At 37.8% G+C, this 18,305-nt stretch overlaps 1 protein-coding gene across 3 annotated transcripts in view; it reads left to right on the forward strand.

The window, feature by feature from the left end:
* Window positions 1-18,305, forward strand: part of LOC108758765 (uncharacterized) — a 181,162-nt gene that overhangs the window by 149,855 nt on the left and 13,002 nt on the right. The gene's annotated exons all lie outside the window — the stretch shown is intronic.

Genomic DNA, 18,305 nt, shown 5'->3' on the forward strand with positions numbered 1-18,305 from the left:
CGTTTACAGTTTAGTTCTACTTTTGCCCCTGTCGCATCGCTCGTACATAAAAGAGCCTCATCCGCGCTGTTTGTACTACGAGGAACCTGATTGATGAAAGTGTTTGTCTCATCTCCAGATTTTTCACACAATTCCGCATCTCTCAGCAATATCTTTCCCATACAGCATGGAATATTTCTGCGAATCATTTTTATGAAATATTTCAATAAAATGTGTTTCAGAAATATTTTGTAAATATTTGTAAAACGTTTTAAAACATAACATTATTTCAAAAATATTTCAAAAATATTGTACAAATCTATTGTAAGAAAAAGGATATTTTAAAACTCTGATATTCTAAACATATTTATATTTCAAAAATTTCTGAAATATTTTATGCTGTGCGTATTCGATGTCTGATACTTTTTAACGAAGACTTTTGACATTTCACGATGTCTGTTTTTCAACGAAAGATTTTCCATTTGTCTGTGATATTCGGAATCCGTTCTGAAACAGAAAGAAAGAAGTACGATGGGAGATTATTAATCAGCATTCGTGAATGCGGAACTTCATGCCTCTGCTCGCGCCTTTGTTCAGGAAGGTGCGAGAGCGGAACATTCGAGCGGGATAAAAAAATCTCGCCGATGACGCGATCAGGAATAGTTCGCACGATTCGTCGACTGTTATCACCGGGGTACAATGTACGCGCGGGCCTCGTACGTAGGATTTTATTGACTATTGTTAACGAGAAAAATTGTGCCGGCGCGTCGACGTGCATTTATCGGGTATCCGCATAAATTCATAGAATAGAACCTCACTATCGACGGCGATCGCGGCAAACCCGTGACGTGGCTCATTGCGATTTTTGTTAACGGTTTCATCGGGGATTTACGGGACGGGAGGGAAAAATTCTCTCCCCCGAGAGGATGGACTCGCCCGCGACGTTACTCGGATGGAACTAATTGAAAATTGTTGCCGTCGGCTACCTGTTAGGTCGCGATAAATTGTGTCTCTGACGTGCGCACGCTACGGATTGTCTTGTTCCATTGCCATTTCGACGAAGCCGTCACGAGCTGAAACGGTACTAAATTTCTTGTACGCGATTTCGTCGTCCTTTGGCGCGCAAAATGACCGGCATAGAATTGCAATACTATCGTATCTATGATGGTCGCGAAGCAATTAGAAGCGCCTTCTCCGAACTGAAACCGATATCTTAACGACGAATACAAAGACTGATCTATTTAAACGAAGTCACATTGTCCTGAAAGCACGTCATTTTTCCCTGTTTTGTTAATTTAATCGTCCATTTGCAATCCGTTTTGACCTCCTCCATCTAGGTTTTTTGTTCAGCCAAAGTTTTTTTACTATCCTAGGCTTTTAAAAAAAAATATGGAAAAATTTAGGATTACTGTTTACATCTCTATACGGAAAAGACTGTTGCTAAAATATCTAAAATTTAGCTAGATATGAATTTGAAAATGATTTGGACCATTAAACTAATTGCAGAAATGTCAAAACGTTTTGCAACATTGCTCATCATGCTTGAGTTTGCTACATAATTATTTTGACAGTTCATGAAAATTATTTTCAGATCTGTATTAAATGTTTAGAAACTTTAGCAAAAAAATTCTTCTTTCGATGTATTACATTACCAAATAGATAAAGGGATGGATGGATGGATGAGGTACAATTTTTTCTTTGTAAAACAAATTCCCTTCTTGACTTTTGTACATGTGGAAATGAATAATATATTCTACATTAGTAGAAAAATATATTCTCCAAATAGTTTTTTTAACTTAAATGATAAAATCTTTATTTAATAAAAATTGAAATTTGATCAAAAATGAAGGAAGAGAGCAAAATTTCATTAGTGTCAAAAAAGTTAAAAGACCGAGTCTGCGGAGGTTTAACTTACAAATCAATTGCTTTCTTCACAAGACATTTATCGGTACGTCAACGACCAATATTAATATCGTCGCCATCGACCGCAGTTGACCGCTTCATCCGATGTGTATTAATTGCCTCGCCAAACACTCTCATTAAGAAGTACAAAAAAAAATCCTTTCTGAGCGGCTTGCTGTGGTCGATGCCGTCACTGCAATGGTTAATTTACTCGCCCGACTGTCATTATGCCTGTTGCGGCCTCGATTCCGCCACTATATTATTTCTTTCACCTCTGTGGGACAAATCGCCACGTCACCGTCGTTTGTCTCCCTTAATGCCCAGGGCCTTTTTTCGCGAGTCCATTACGTGACCGAAACGATCGGATTTCCTTGCGCAACTATACGCGATCGCGATCCCTCATGCGCGTCGCGGTTTTCATAAGCGGTTCATGCACAAATACACGTATACGCGGGGGCAAGCTGCTTTTTATCTCGCGGATTGTTGCCACGCGCTTAATGCGCTTATATCTGCATGCACCTCTCTCAGAGATGAAACGCACAGAAAAACGCAGTTCACCGTTACTTACGGCGTTGGTTGCACGCGATACGTACAGTTTATTGCGTCGCGGTTTATCGTGCTCTCAGTCCAATTCGTATGAATTTAGAAAGTCCAGCGCGCGAGATTTGCAACTAATTGTTGTATCACGCTTGTGCAACTGCGGTGGGCGCGAAAGCCAACGTTCGCCTCTCCGGTTACCGTCATTTTGTAAAACGAAAGCGCTCATGAACCAGCCGATTCGAAGCGCTCACCTGACAGAGTAATTAATCTTTCAAGTTTTATCTCTCTTCATTGATTTTTTCCTTTTTCAGTCGTTTCCTAATCGTATTAGTTCTATATCGCGGATTTTATCAATAATGTTAAAATAAACTATTTTCATTCGTGTCAGTACTTTTCACATTGACGGTTTTCCGATGAATAACATTAATATAGTACCGTTCAGTAATCGAATATTGATGATAGATATTGATCGCTGGAGTCAAGGATAGGTCGATTATGTGTGAAGACTATTCTTTGGTAAGTTCAGGGAATGTCTTCGACATAAATGGCTCTTACAGATCGGTACCCTTTATGAAACAAGACGTGACTCACGTCACTTCGAGACATTGTCGAGAGTGGTATGGCGTAACAAAGATAAGACCATAAATACCAACTAATCGGAAAAATAATATGATTCGTAGGCGTACCGCTCTGTAATTTCTTTAACCTTCTATTTAATCCATTTTATGCAACTTTTACATGTTAATACGTTATAAAAGTATAAGGCACACAACCTAGTAATCCAATATTTTACGATGTAATCTAATTAGAGTGTACGAATATCTTGCGTAGTAGATACTTACGTAAAGGAGCTCTACGATATTTGCGTTCTTTTGATAATTTATATGTAACTCATCGGATAGATTTACAGACCGTGCGAGACTTTCTGTGGAATCGCAGACTATAATGCCCGAAGCGATTCGATGGATCGTTCGCTTCGATCGAAGCATTGTGGTGGCGACGATGCGCAGCTTGCGAGAGATAATTTATATTAATTTGAGCTTCATTTAGTCAAATTATTTACGCGTACGTAAATGTCAATGCAATTGAACCCAAACTATCTCATCCGTGCAAATGCCGCATATGTGCTCTTTAAAATCGAGTGAGAACAGAGGAACACACTTGGGCGCATGTATGTTATGTAACCATATGCGGTTTGTGTGCTCTGATAATGTTTGTGTATCAATGATTGTTTCGAATTCCTCGTTAACATACATCGGTACACCTCACTGACACCGTCGATCGCTCTAATCACAATTAGAGGGTATCCGATTATTCTGCAATGTAGGTATGACTCCGTTTATGTCTCTATCAGGCTTTTAATAACAGTAGAAATAATAATTTCGTCGCGCCAACGGTTCACTCTCATATTGATTACAATCCGTATACGAAGCTGAATATCGAATTGTAGCTGAACAACATTGATGAAGTTTTTCTTTCCTACAATAACAAAAATCAAATCCGCGTTGATCAACGATTCACCAAGAAATCCGTTTAATTTCGAGAGGGAATTTTACATCTCGCATATTCTATATTTTCATTATTTCACATTGTTCTACGTGATGCACGATGATTAAATTCTTGGCAAATTTTATTTGGTCATTTTGGTTCGCTTTGTCTCGTGTGGAATTGTAAATTTGCGATTTGTACCATGAAGGGCCTTTAATTTCGACGATCCAAAAATGGAGTTGCAGCAATCGGAAACGCGAATGGCATTTCTCTTCTCTCTCTCTCTCTACTTCTCTTTCGCTAATTAAATCCGCAGTGCTTACGTACGTATAATGCGCTTTGACGTCGGAGACAGTCGATTGTTTGCAATTCGACTGCGTTAAATGTTACATCAAGGATTCAGTACGTAAGTTGATAAAGCCGCGGTTGTTTGCCACAATAACGCGCTGCCGTAAGTACGTACGTCATACGACCATAAGAAGCCTTAGCGAGAATCATAAGTGTGCACACAAGGCAGCGTGGCGTAACTCGATCGCCTCGCATTGTATCTCGGATTTCGTGATAGCATAAATATGCTACGTGCGGGCTACCCCGATGTTAACGATCCTAGACGAAAGTAACACAATGCCGGGATTAACAGACGAGAGTCACAAGCGGTTCTCCATTTAACTTACGGGTAACTTGTCTCCCGACTTGTTGCCTTCCTGCTCGACTCTGTGGAGGAGTGAAACCGAAGGCGACAAGTAGGAGAGAAAATTACCATCGATATCAGCACTGAGGGAAACGGCCTCATTATCGGTTCTGATACCGCACAGTTATTAGCTGCTTGAGTCTACGAACGCTAAAGAGACTATTCCGAAGTAATTTTATCGAGTACTGACGAAATTACAATCGTACACTTAAGTACGACTTCGAGTAAGACGTATGTATGTGCCTTGCGAGAGAAACTGTACTTGTTTGTCTTCTTCTCCTGTTACTCTCCTCTCTGTACTGTTCTTGCATAACGTACGTGACACTTATATCCTATTGTTAATACAATATTTTCTCATCTCCGTCCTGTAATTTACTTGTACATCGCGCACACTCGTACACGATGAACAACTGTCGACGAATAAATATCAAGACAATCAAGCAAGAATTGAGACACGATTCCGTATTTGATAATTATCCCCGCCGCGTGCGATCGTACTTACTAAACGGGAGACAATGCGACGCCTTTATGTCACCGCGAAACAATCGACACAACCGTCGGTGTTCATTACGGTTCACTTGAGTCTCTCGCACGTAGCCAGGGGGCATGAAATATATCTTCGCTTTCTACGAAGCAATTTGCCGCGATAGAAAATATATTCAGTTAATACGCTGGGTGAAAAATAGAAGATTCCCAGAGGTGCCGCAATTTATTTTACTTTTCTTTAAACATTTGTATGCTTCTTATTCACATCTCAATAATTTCCACAAAATTGGAAATCGGGGAAATTAGGAAATTGTCAGAGAAATTAAGGAAAAGTCAGGGAATTTTGCAAAATTGTCTGGAAAATTAAAATTCTTGACTTTAAGAAAGTTTAATATACGTACATCACACAGTTTTGGAATACTATCAACTTGACAATTAAATGCAAGTAGTGTCAGTAACATTAATAGTAATTTGCATTGCTCCTTCAATAAAATATTTGACGGTTTCCAAATCAGGATAATAAAAACTTCAAAATATTATATCGAAAATCATAAAATTTTATCTGGGGGGAAATCAAGGAAAAAGTATGGAATTTTGTGACCCTAAATTTGATTCTTTATCTTTTAATTCTAAAATTAACTGTCGCATAATTCGCGCGGGTGTAAAATGTTTGCAGAATACGTGAAATTTTTCATCGATATAACTCGATTACGGTACATTGTGGTAGGTGGGTTTCCATGTTTTCCAGCGCTGTACAATGAACGGCCGTCTGATTAGACATGTATCGGTTGCTTTGTCGAATCTCGTCACCGGCCACGCGGAAACGCATAGCTCGCACAGGCGTTTCTTCTCCCGGCACACACGTGTGCGCTACAAAGTACCGTTATCTCCATACGCACTTTGACTCCGTGCATATGTGGGTCTCGGGTGGTTACTACTATGCTAATGGAGATATCCGTTTATCCGTTCGATTATAACCTCCCGTTGCACGTTTCGTGGGCGCGAGAGCGCGCGCAACCTTTAGATTGGTGTAGGTGATGATGATAATGAGAAAATGAATACCGCCGGCACCATTAATGGCAATTGTCCAACTCGGGAAAGCGACATTAATATATACCGGTTTGTACATCGCTCGCGACCCAGAATCCCACTATTTCACCATGTTATCACCGCGCTTTAATTTTCGAATAAATATTGATTAGCGTAAGTCGCGCTTGGATGACATCAAATGTCTAATAATTTCGTTGTCCCTGAAAGAAACATAATGAGAATGAATGAGGGAAAACAATTACGGATATATCCTCGTACAAAGGGGAAACAGGGACAGTTAGAAATAAATCTCTTTCTCGCAAGACACCAGGCAGCCCATGATCGTAAGTGCCTTCCCTTACATTCTCCCGTCATTGCTCCAAGCCACGAAATCCAGTCCGCCCATAACGAGGACAGGCCACGACTAATTCCCAACGTTTAAATTTCTAATGATCCACGATCAACGCGCACGACTATCGCACTATAGTGCGAACACGCTTCCAGGCGGCTGTATAATCGGCCAAGGGGGGTATAAATATTCATTAGTCGGTTCAATTATAAGACCACCGAGGGTTACCGGGCTGCTAACCGTTATCGGTGTGCTAACGTGTGTAAGTACTAAACACATATTGCGCGTACGGGTTCGCAACCGACGAGGGTATTCGCAAGTGTGCGTCGAGCACGGCGACAAAAGGACGATGAACTGTACCAGTAGCGTCGTCGGCCAACCGGCGATCGCGACGAGATAACCGGTTTTGGATATCAGTGAAATTGTCCTTGTGTACCTGGACTGTCCACCAACACGGTCAAACTGAATTCAAAGTGGCAAAGAATCTATGTGCACCTACGCGCATCCGTTGCTTTCTGGGTGGATAAAGGAAACACCCATGTGCTAAAAGGAAAGTAAAAATGAGATAACTCCGATGGGAGTTGGCGTGGTAATTAGTGTACGAAACTTTTTAAAAATATAACAATTTCGTAATTAACCTGTAAAGGATCGGAGGCCCCTTTAGGGATTCGACAGTGGCGTCATTTTTTTTGCCACTCAATCTCATGATATTGACAAAAAAGTTGTAACTCTTAAAATAAAAAAGTCGATCAAAAACATGCCGGTCTTCAGAGGGTTGATTATATCATTCGTAAAGTATGTCATGTTCAAATTCGTAGGCGTTTGAATTTATTTTAACATCTTATGATTAATATTTCTTGGTAAAAAATATTTTATATTAAAGAAGGTTCAAATATTTGTTAAGATATTTTGTGTTGAATTTTTAATATATCCGAGCGTTAATTTAATATAATGCGATTATGTTATTTGAATGAATTTTGTGTAAAATTGATATTAAAATTTTTTTAGTGTTAAAATAACAATTTATGATCAAGTGAACGAATAACATAAAAATCATGTTTTTTGAAACATAAATTCTAAGATAAATGAATAAAATGTTTTAAAATTTATATATTACAAATGTTAATATAAATATTAATTTTAATGAAAGGATATGGTTGCTCTTACAAATGTTGTATTGTAATGTTATGTTTTTGTGATAATTTTTACATAATATTTACGGTACTTCTTAACATATTCATCTTGTTAAATTTACACAAATTGTCCAACTCAATTTTTCTGACGTAAAATTTCTTCTCATTAATATCTTTCATGAAAGAATGTTTAATTTATTATTTCTATATTCAAATATAGTCATATTTTATTTTTGTAACTTAACATATATATATATATATATATATATATATATATACATCGTAATAATTTGTAAAGGCTGTCGAAACTTCGTGTGGAGAAATATCGCGATTTCTTTTCTAGTTCTCGTGGTTCATATTAACACACACATAAACTGCAATCTGACTTTCTAAAACTGATTACATTAGCATTGTTTCACTAAAATCTCTTATTTTCCATAGCAATTAGCTTGTTAAATTTATCGAATCATCGTAGATTTCACGTGAATCATTTCCAAGAGAAGAGAAGAGAGTTTTGATCGACAAACTTATCACGACTATATCCGACTGCATCGTATTCCGAAAAAACTATAACTTCTCGTGGCGTTAATTATAGCCTATCGCGATCACGGAGTTCATAGTATGCGCGATAGCTGCAGCTATCGTTCTCGGGACTTCCCGGTATCGGAGAACAAGAAGAACGCGACAAGAAGCAGGAGTAGCCGTCGGCCGTTGGTATTAATATCGTTCCATCTTGCACCGAAGAAACGTTCGGGTCACGCGTGTCCCGTTAGCATCGAAGGGATCACGCCGGGGGTTAATGGAACCGTTCTGACGATTCGCCGCCGATTCTCGATCGTTAAAGGCTGATAAGTCAGGGCCTGCCGTTACGCGGCGACGCGTTTCTTTCTCTTATATAATAGAACCCCGCAGACGTTCGTCTGTCGATCGATGGTCATTTCCGGTGGGCCGTGTGAGCGTGTGTCACGTGACTTCCGCCGTAAAGTCGTGCGTAACGTGTAACATATAAATACGCTTGTATATACGTGGCATGCATCCTCGTGTGCACCGAGTCGTACGAGACAGCGCGCAACATATGCGCGCGAATGTTAACGAGATACGCGTGCATCAATCGCTGGTAATACGCTTGGAATTCCGAGGTCTTCTATCAGAACAGCGCGCGTGTCTCATCTCTCACGAACGCATAGCGCTATCAATTCATTCCTATAATCGGATTTCGTCGTCGCAATGAATACCCTGGGCTATATTCATGCAGATTCCTTCCCGAGTGCCATCCACTACTTCGATTCTGTAACTTTTAACGACAGTTTCTGATCATCAAAGACATAGAGCATTAATTGCGCAGTCTACATTAAAAAGTGTTTAAAATGTTTGCGTTTAAAACATCTTTGCAAAATAACCGTTTAATAATAAGAGATATTTCAATTTTTAAACATTAGCGTTTTAAATCCAAATACATAGTGTTTTGTTTATTGAAAAAGTTTAACATTGAAACATCTTTAACGCCTATTTCTACCAATGCAGTTTAATTTTAATCTCTGTTCAATTAACTCTTCATCTTTTTCTAGTTTTAAGAATAAGAAAAAGATGAAGAAGAAGTTGAATCGAGATTAAAGTTAATCTATATTGGTAGAAACGGGCCTAAGTGTGTTTATAAAACGGGGACAGGAATTAAATATTTAAATGTCTTAAACACTTTTTTTTTTAATGCATATGTACAATTGGTCGACAAAAATGAGAGCAGGGGCGATCAGTCTCTGTTTCTTTCTATTCAACATAATGTTGCTAGAAAGAGAGAGAGATGGCGGTTTTCACGCTCCCTTTCTCTTATTTTTGTTGACCACATTAGATATACTATTTAGATACGGATGACGCGGTCCATGCTCTATATCTTTTGGATATCGTTGTCTCGTTGGGCATTTATTTATCATATATAATATCTGCACAACGACAGCATAACGATACCGACTCTAACTGTCGTTAAGAGTTACAGAACCAGGGTACATGTATCATTTTGTCCTTGTTGTTCATTGAATATTAAACAAGGAACATATCTGAGGAATACTCTGGTGCGAATCTGAACGTATCCCTGAGGAGGAGAGAACTGTATTATCGTTGTATACTTGTGAAATTAAAAGTAAATCTCCTATGACACATTTCACGATTCGAAATGATCTTATACGCTGCACGCGATTTACAACGCGCAGTCTACGATTGAAAATTTATTTTGCTCGACGCTTATCTGATAGATTTTTAATAAACGTTATGTTTTTATTTTAGAACGGGTAAAATTGATGAGTTCGATATACCAATGATCAATATGGAGATTTTTTTTCAATTAGCAACTCGTTTGTGATAATTTCTAACTCGGTAATGAAAAAAACTTTTAATGAATCGTGCGATAAAGACGGGTTTGAATACCAGTTGCTTACACTTGAAAACGTGCTACTAAGCATAGTTTTACTAATCTATGTATTACTGTTTTATTGTGTGATATTTTTACGACAGACGTCGCAATTTATCGAGAACACACATTAATAACTTCAATGAAATAACTGATCGACACACCGTATCTTTACAGTATTCATCGTCAAATACTCAATTCATTTATGCTTTAGATCACATGTTTATCTCGAAGGACGATATTCGACGCGCAATGCGTTCTTTTCTTGGATACGTTTCTCCTTGAAGTGATCATTCATTATTAAATCGCGATGCTCACGCAAGGAAACCGCGAAGTCCTTCCACAATGCGCGTCCGGAACGTCAAAACCTTTCGAAAGCGATCCGCGCTATTGTGGATGATCATTGCGAAACAGCTGACACTAGTATCCAAAAGTCTCATGAAAATATGCGTGCATTTTTTCGCATATTGACGTATCGAACTCGTCAAACGCACGATGCGTGCGGTACATGCTGCGTAAGAATTGAACGTAATGTGTGTGTATGTGTTTTCCCTCTATCGTGTCTATATTATACCTGTCATACCTAGAATTCAAAACTCTCTGTGATGGGTGATGGATGGCGCGCCTCAACGATCGTTTGCACATCTGTTTGCATATTTATCAGAGATCATTTCCAATTTTTTTATTAAAATGCGTCGTAGATAACACATAGGCAATAATATAATTTACGGACGATGGAAGATTATTTTTGCTCTTTTTAGGCGCACGTTTATTTCAAATCGGGTTTTATACTATTAAAATAAATAAAATGACTTTGCATTAATTATATGAGAAAAGTGACTTCAGTTTAATTGGCTGAAGTGATTTGTAGATTATGAGATTCTGATGAAAAGTTTCCTTAGGCACGGCCATAAAATATGGACAGATTTTACTGTAATATCATTTGAAAGTTTCTATTTAAATCTAATCGAGATAAAAAGCATTTTTATCTATCGAACTATTAATTTATTGATAACTGTATCTTAATACTATTATGCACAAAATAAAGAGATGAATTGATGATGTAAAAAAATATAATTGTTTTTAAAAAAAATTATGTAGTTGCATATCTCTTTCTGAAAACAATCATGTGTTTTCTTTATACCAATTGATTCATCTTATTATTATGTGCTTACAAATATAGTTACAAAAAAATGAATAGTTTAGATGAAAATATGTACTTTTCAGTCCAATTAGATTTAGAATACCAACAAATTGGTGCAACCACAAAATTTTTTATGGAGACTTCCGAATAACATTCTATAATTTACAAAATATCGCAGATTTAGCCAATTTGACCGAAGCCTCTTCTCATATGATTTTAGCAAGGTGTTTTTATTGCATAGCAGTAACAGCAACAGCAATTGTATAATTATATACATATTTGTAATATGTAGAATGAATAGTCAATTTTTTTCCTGTTTAGAAGTTACTAGTTGTCCCGCTAGCGTGCTTTCATAACACTGAACGTATATGTTCGATGTTATATTTAAATGGGAAAAATATTTGTCGCGATGCGGTTGCAGTTTCAGTTGCAATTGTTCCAAGGTGCCGTTGCAAAACGCATCGTTGAGACCGGGCGATTAGTGTTTTCCGGTTTCTGAGGTTGAGTGTTCCGTTGTGTGTCAAGGCGACCAGCCTTGGCTCTATATTTCTTACAGACTTAGGCGAATCATTGTTTACAATCGTTACGTAAATGTATCATCTCGATATAAATCAACTTTTCGTCTACAACTAAACGCAGATTTAACTAGTGTGGCTGATTAAAACTTGCTATGCAAGTATTATCGTATAAAGCGATCGTTTGAAACGAACCTTGAGAATAATTATATTGCGATCTACCATCAAGATTAGATTCCAGTAATTAATATCAAGTAATAAGATCTTAGTTATGCGTAAGATTAATATCGGGAAAAGTATTAGGTTTCGAACTTTTCTTTGCAATTACCGTTGTAATACAGTAGTCACGTCGGAGAAATCACTTGTGCCGATAATGGTTTGCGGCTAAACATGTAAATTGAACATTTGCATAAGAGGATCCTTATCTAATAAACATTTCCTAGCTGCGTAAACAATTGCCAAGGAAGAACCTCCGCATAGACCTCGGAAAACATTAAGGTCATAATTGCAGGTGTGTCGGAGCACAGGGAAACGTTTGAGAGGCGTCGACGTGAAGGAGATTTGATCATTTCTTTTCCCGTTTCTTTTTCGGCATGGGTCGTTCATAAAACTTTCCGGTCCATTCTCCGGCTGGCTTCATCTTGCAGCTGCGCCTTCTCGATCTCGTGTTCTCGCATAAACCACCCGTCACGGGACTTTGGCAATCCAGAAGGGCGCCAAGAGAGTGGCAACAGAGAAAGCTCGTTTCGGACTACATCGTGCGACCAATACTCGCGTACGTACTCACGTGAGTGTTGTACATGTCAGTAGCACCGTCAACAGAACGGCGACACTTCGTTGAATCCGGTAACCGCATCACACGTGCGCGTCCCGAACACGTGACGCGCTCACATGTACAAGAAGGCCGTGTGCGACTTTTCCTTCGCGAGATCGTAGTCCGCATCCGGTTACATTCGCCCAAGTTTCTCGAATTGACGCGTGAAAAAAAAATAAATACTAGTCACCTAAAAGTACTCAAAATATTAGTCATTCCACACGAAAAATTCGCTCCACGCGAAAAATGTGCGTTCTGTTAATCTCTTGAGACCTCATTTTAATAAAATTGTATTAAAAACATTTTTTAATCCACAATTCAAAGGTTACTTTAATAAGTAATTTATAATAATACTGAAAAATTAATTTTTTTAATTTTAACTTTTTTTTAACAGGGCAGTTTGATAAGTCAGTGACTTTTTTTTTTATTTTTCTTTTTTACCAAAATTCAACTTATTTTTTATATCCTTTTAAAACTTCTCTGATTTATCAAACTACATATTTAACTCCTAACTAAATAATTTCATCAACAGATGTCTTCAAATTTCATGCACATTGCAGGGTTTGAAGGGGTTAATTACAACGCTAGCATTTTACAACACAATAACGTTAATTGGTTTTATCATTTTCAAAAGTATTAATTAATCTATTAAACCTTCTGTCAGAAAGCATCTTATTTCTTTCTGTAATGTGAGACAGCGTAAGCATTTTCTATAATTGTAAATAAAAGATTTGCCAAATGAGAAATCCTTGATGGGGCGAACCTTAGTGTTGGAAGGGCGACAGGTAATAACCCAACGAAATAATTGCTTCCCGATCGTTTGTACCATTTGAAGACGACGAAGATGAGGAAACGGGAGTTCAGCATTCGGTCAAATCTTTGCTCCGAGGCGGAAATTGTGTCGCCACGGCCCACAACGTGAACAACAAAGGTATTCCCGACGCGGTACGGCGCGCGATTGAATTTCAATACGCAGAAGTTGTTAAGCAATGAAAGGCTTCTACACGGGCTTGACGCTCGATTGTCTTTCCAGTTTCTATTGTCTGCGAGTAAAGCGCACGGGAAAAATCGTAATAAAGGCCTTCTTCTCGGGTTTCATGAACGTAACGACTGAAGGATTCGTTGTCCCTCGCGAGCGGATCATTTGCCATCGATCACGAAGATAAAAGTAGGGCAGGCCAGAAGAAACAGGGTACATGGTCTCCAATCTTGCATTAAAATCATATCTCTCGAAATACCGGTTTCGATGACTGGTCGGGAGATGTATTCTTTATAAATCATTTATAGATATTCAAGGTAGGACACTTGGAAATTGATGTGAAAAAAAAAGGAAACGCCCGCTTGGTCTAGTCGCTGCCATGTACGTATGAAAAGGTTTCGTTGCCTTATTAAGGTGTTCTCGTCTCGTCTCGTCTTGTCTCGTCTTGTCTTGTCTCGTCTCGTCTCGTGCCAATCCTCAAGTCGTCCAGTTCGCCAAGAAGGACGGAGAGCCGGAACTCCGAAACCAGTTTATTATTCGAAACGCGCGTCGCAAGTACACGTAAAAAGAAGCGAGGCCTCTGCGAGTCCGAGATGTTTTCTAGCAGGTTTTATTTGAGGTCAGTTTCGTCCTACAAGAGAGAAAGATGCGCATCGAAGCGCTATATCATTTCCGTAGACCCGATCTCCCCGACACCATTGTTATTTTCCTGGAGAAATTTCTGGTCTTCGTCCATAAATGTGGAATCGCCAGTTTGGGCGATCTCGTCCGTCCGGAATCACTTAAAATGATAAAACAGCACCGTATAAATAAATTTATAGGCCGCATAAATATCGGCGCCGTGGCCGCGTTTCTCATCTCTCTCTCTCGAGAATCTTTTTTCTGCCGTTGTCTTTCTCGCCTTGCGCGAAACTTTTGTTCCAATTTATGTTTCACGCCGGTTCCGGTACAGTCGTATTTCGGTTTTTCATGAATAAATCATGTTACTGTTTATCTGCAGATGAAACCGTGAATTTCAGAGGATTTGTACACTGCCGTGGTTGATGTTTATTGGAACGTGATTCATACGCGATCAAACATGCGTATGTTTGTTTCATCAACGCGCGCATAACTAATATATCTACAGAGGTGTCTCTCCATAAACATACCTTATTAATCGACTGTGTTTGAAAAGGATGATTGTTGTCCATTGCACAGATTGCATTGTTTGACGCTCATTTATGTATCCTGTGTTGTTCCATGTGCAATTTGCGTTTTCTTTCCTGAAGAACTGAAACACATAGAAAAACGTAAGGTGCAATAAATCGTAAGCTGCAAGCAAATTGGCCAATCACAATAGAGAACGTAAGACAATGATCTTACTGTTAGATATTAAAGGAGTAACGGCATCTCAGTCTCTTGAATTGAATAACATTTAACTTTTCATATCAGAATGTAAATTAATCCATTTCTTTCGTCAATTTCAAAGTAAACAACGTCTATATTAATATATGCACTTAGTAAAGAATAAACTAAATTTGAATCAAATTTAATACACTTTCTTGAATTAAATTGTTTAATTCTACTGTTTTAGTTAAATTAATAACATATTGATAAAAATAATGGCCTATAGAGATGATTAAAAATAACTCATTGGATATAATTTGACACCATTTAACAGTATACGTCTTACTGTCTTACGTTTTTTTATATAGCTATATCATGAATTTAATTGCGCCTAATTTGTAAGTCTTCATTAGACTCTTTTTATAATATTTGATAATCTTTCCGATATTATATCTGAACAATGATTCCTCTTATCAGTTGCCTCTGTAACAAATACGCTTCTACATATAAATAACTCGCATCGAACATAATTCGACACAAGAGATATCGAGAAGCAGATAAAATAGTTTCTTAGAAATCTGCCTTCCGTTGAAGTGCAATACAAAACAGCGATATCCTCCAGAGAGGTGTTGTGCAATAGCGGATAGTGCACCTATACGCGTGCGATAACGTGCCTGATCGTTTCTTACGAATTTGAAAAGCCGGGAGTGCGCAATTACACGCCGCCCCGGACTCTCGTTTCACGAGTCATTGATTATTAGAAGCTCCACCATCACGTTAATACCACAATCAATCCCGGCTCTATCGACCAAACAGCAGCATAATCTCCAGTAATTCCAGGGAGAAATCTGCCAATCGCATCCTACGTGTGTTTTTATCGTCGGCTCCGTTACGTAATTATGAAATTTACCTGGAATACAACCGCGCGAGTTAGCGCGAATACCAGTGAAAATACCGGTTGATCAGTCGTGCTCCTTTTGCCGTTTCAGAAAGGAAGCGATCGGCTATGTATAACTCTTACGCAATCCCGGCCAGGATGTGCAGCACACACATATGCGTAGGTGTGCCTATAACTTTCGATTGGGACGGCCGAAGCGAGTCCATGACGACGACAACAGTTTGTGGGATTGGTTTGGCAAGTGTGTCAATAATAGTGTTGGAGGATATCATTCAGGATCTTCCTCGGAGCGCTTCTAGGGCGGAACCGCGCGTGTTTGAGCGACAGAGAGAAATTGCAGATAAAGAGAGAAACAGGAAAGCGCAAATGATATTATCGTACGCTTTCGCTGATTCGATCGGCACGTCTCGCATTTTCGCGCTTTCGTGCTCTCAATTAACGCAAAATATCCCCAGGCACTAAGCGAGTTAACTATATATAAGGGTTATATCATAAAACGGGAAATTAGGGAAATGCCAAAAAAAATTGAAGACGATCAGAAAAATCAGAGAAAAGTCAGGGAATTTTACAAAATTTTTTGGAATATTATCAACTTAGTAGTTAAATACAAACAGCAAATTAATAGTAATTTACATTCCTATGTTAAAGTGCATTCTCAACAAAATATTAGTTTCCAAATCGGAACAAAAAATTAAAAAATTTCAAAATATTATTGAAAGCATTAAAGAAAATGATGAAATTTTGTCTGAAAATCAAGGAAAACTTGTGGAACTTCAGGGAATTTGTGATAATCTTGTATATCTCGATTTAAACTAAAGTGAATTAAACGAAAGCAGCAAGTATGCGGATACAGAAAAGATCAAAGTTTCCAAAAGTTCACATATTTGACCTTTTTAACGAAGGGATATGTGGTACAGTTTCTTTTTCATTTGTATTTTAACAGAACCGGCATCGGTAGACGATGCTATAATAAATCCTCCGAGTAATCGCTAATTGCACCGAGGGAGGTCGATACATTATAGGCGCATTAGAAATAACGCATGACGGATCTCGTTAATTAAAATACTAACGGTAAATCCGAGGATCGCACGAGTACATCCGACTTTAGTTTGATCGTAAACGCGAGAGCTCTTTAACTTCTTCAAAAGAATTCTCAATTTTTCTGTTCGCAATCCGGGTTAATTTGCACGATAAATATAGAATATACGGCTATTTTTTATGTCTGTTTAGCTCCTTTATTCAACAGATGAAATTTATCGCACGTTATTTTGACAGGAGAATTTATTCGCGAATATACTTTCTCTCAATAAATTCTCGCTGGTGCGTTGATAATCGCAATTTAATTCGGGATATTTCTAAATATATATTTACGGGACATTGAACGCAGAATTTGCTTTGGCAATTTGGACAGACTGACCAAGTATGCTTAGTTTAAATTTTAGAATGTTCAAATAATAGCAGCTCACACACCTTGGTTTTATAATTGGCCGCTAACATCCGACCAAGTGTAAGATTTGCGAATAATAAATCACTGAGGGGGTCGCAAATTGATGCCGCGCCAAATCATAGTTACGAACCGCATCTGTTCAAATAATCTCTCACTACGGATTTCCCGTTAGAATACGCGTGTATTTTGGATTCTATTAATAGCCACGCGAAATTAAGTCGTTAAAGTACGGATTAGTTAGTGATTTATCACGCTTACTGGCAGACTGTTTCACTTTCCCGCTTTACAAGAGATCGTACACATCTCTGTAACAAAAACACTTTCTAGTTTACGACGGAAAAGTAACTCAAACAGTTGCTTGCAAAACCAGCTAATCTCGGTAACGGAACACTGAAAAAATCTTTATCCAATTTTAAAATTTAATTCCCATTCAATTATTAACGAAGACTTCGCGTTAGGATATCTTTTCTCCGTGTATAAATAAATTCACATTAATTTGCGAATGAAATTACGTTTGTATCGCGATACGCGCGATCCATCTATTCTGTAAATTGAAGTAGAGCTATATATATGGCTACAGAAAAGATATCGTTCTTTAATCTTGTGAGTGGGTAATTTAGATATGCAAGTTGGTAGGTGAAGAGCTCCAAAGATATTTCAATTTTATATTATATTTTTTACTAGTATATATTATGTTACAGTTAAATTTACATTAGTTATATTCTTATAAGATAGATGAATATAAAAATAATCAACTAAGACTTCTGACATTTGGACAATACTTTTTATTTTTATTTTTCAGAACAAGACTTTCAAGAAAACTATATTGGAGATCTATAGTCACACTCAGAGAAAAGTTTCTTTGATTTGAATATCATTTTTTGGAATCAAGTAAATTTTTATTTTCCTTAAAGATATTTTCCCTTTAACTAAGAAAAAAATCAATGAAGGAAATGATTTCTTCAATTTAAACATATTATAATTTTTCTCTGGGTGCATTTTACTTAAAGGTTAAATTTTATACTCGGCTGAAGAATTAATTTTAAGAATTCTATTGTTTTTTCTAAATTATCAAACTGTATGAAGTAAATGTAAAATTAGGTCGCGTGTGTAACCTTTTCAACTGTGAAACGGCACATGGCATCGTTTGTATCGGTCCCTTTGGACTATCTTGATTTCGT

The sequence above is a fragment of the Trachymyrmex cornetzi genome, unplaced genomic scaffold, assembly GCF_001594075.2.
Source record: "Trachymyrmex cornetzi isolate Tcor2-1 unplaced genomic scaffold, Tcor1.1 scaffold16, whole genome shotgun sequence".
In the NCBI taxonomy this organism is placed as follows: Eukaryota; Metazoa; Arthropoda; class Insecta; order Hymenoptera; family Formicidae; genus Trachymyrmex; species Trachymyrmex cornetzi.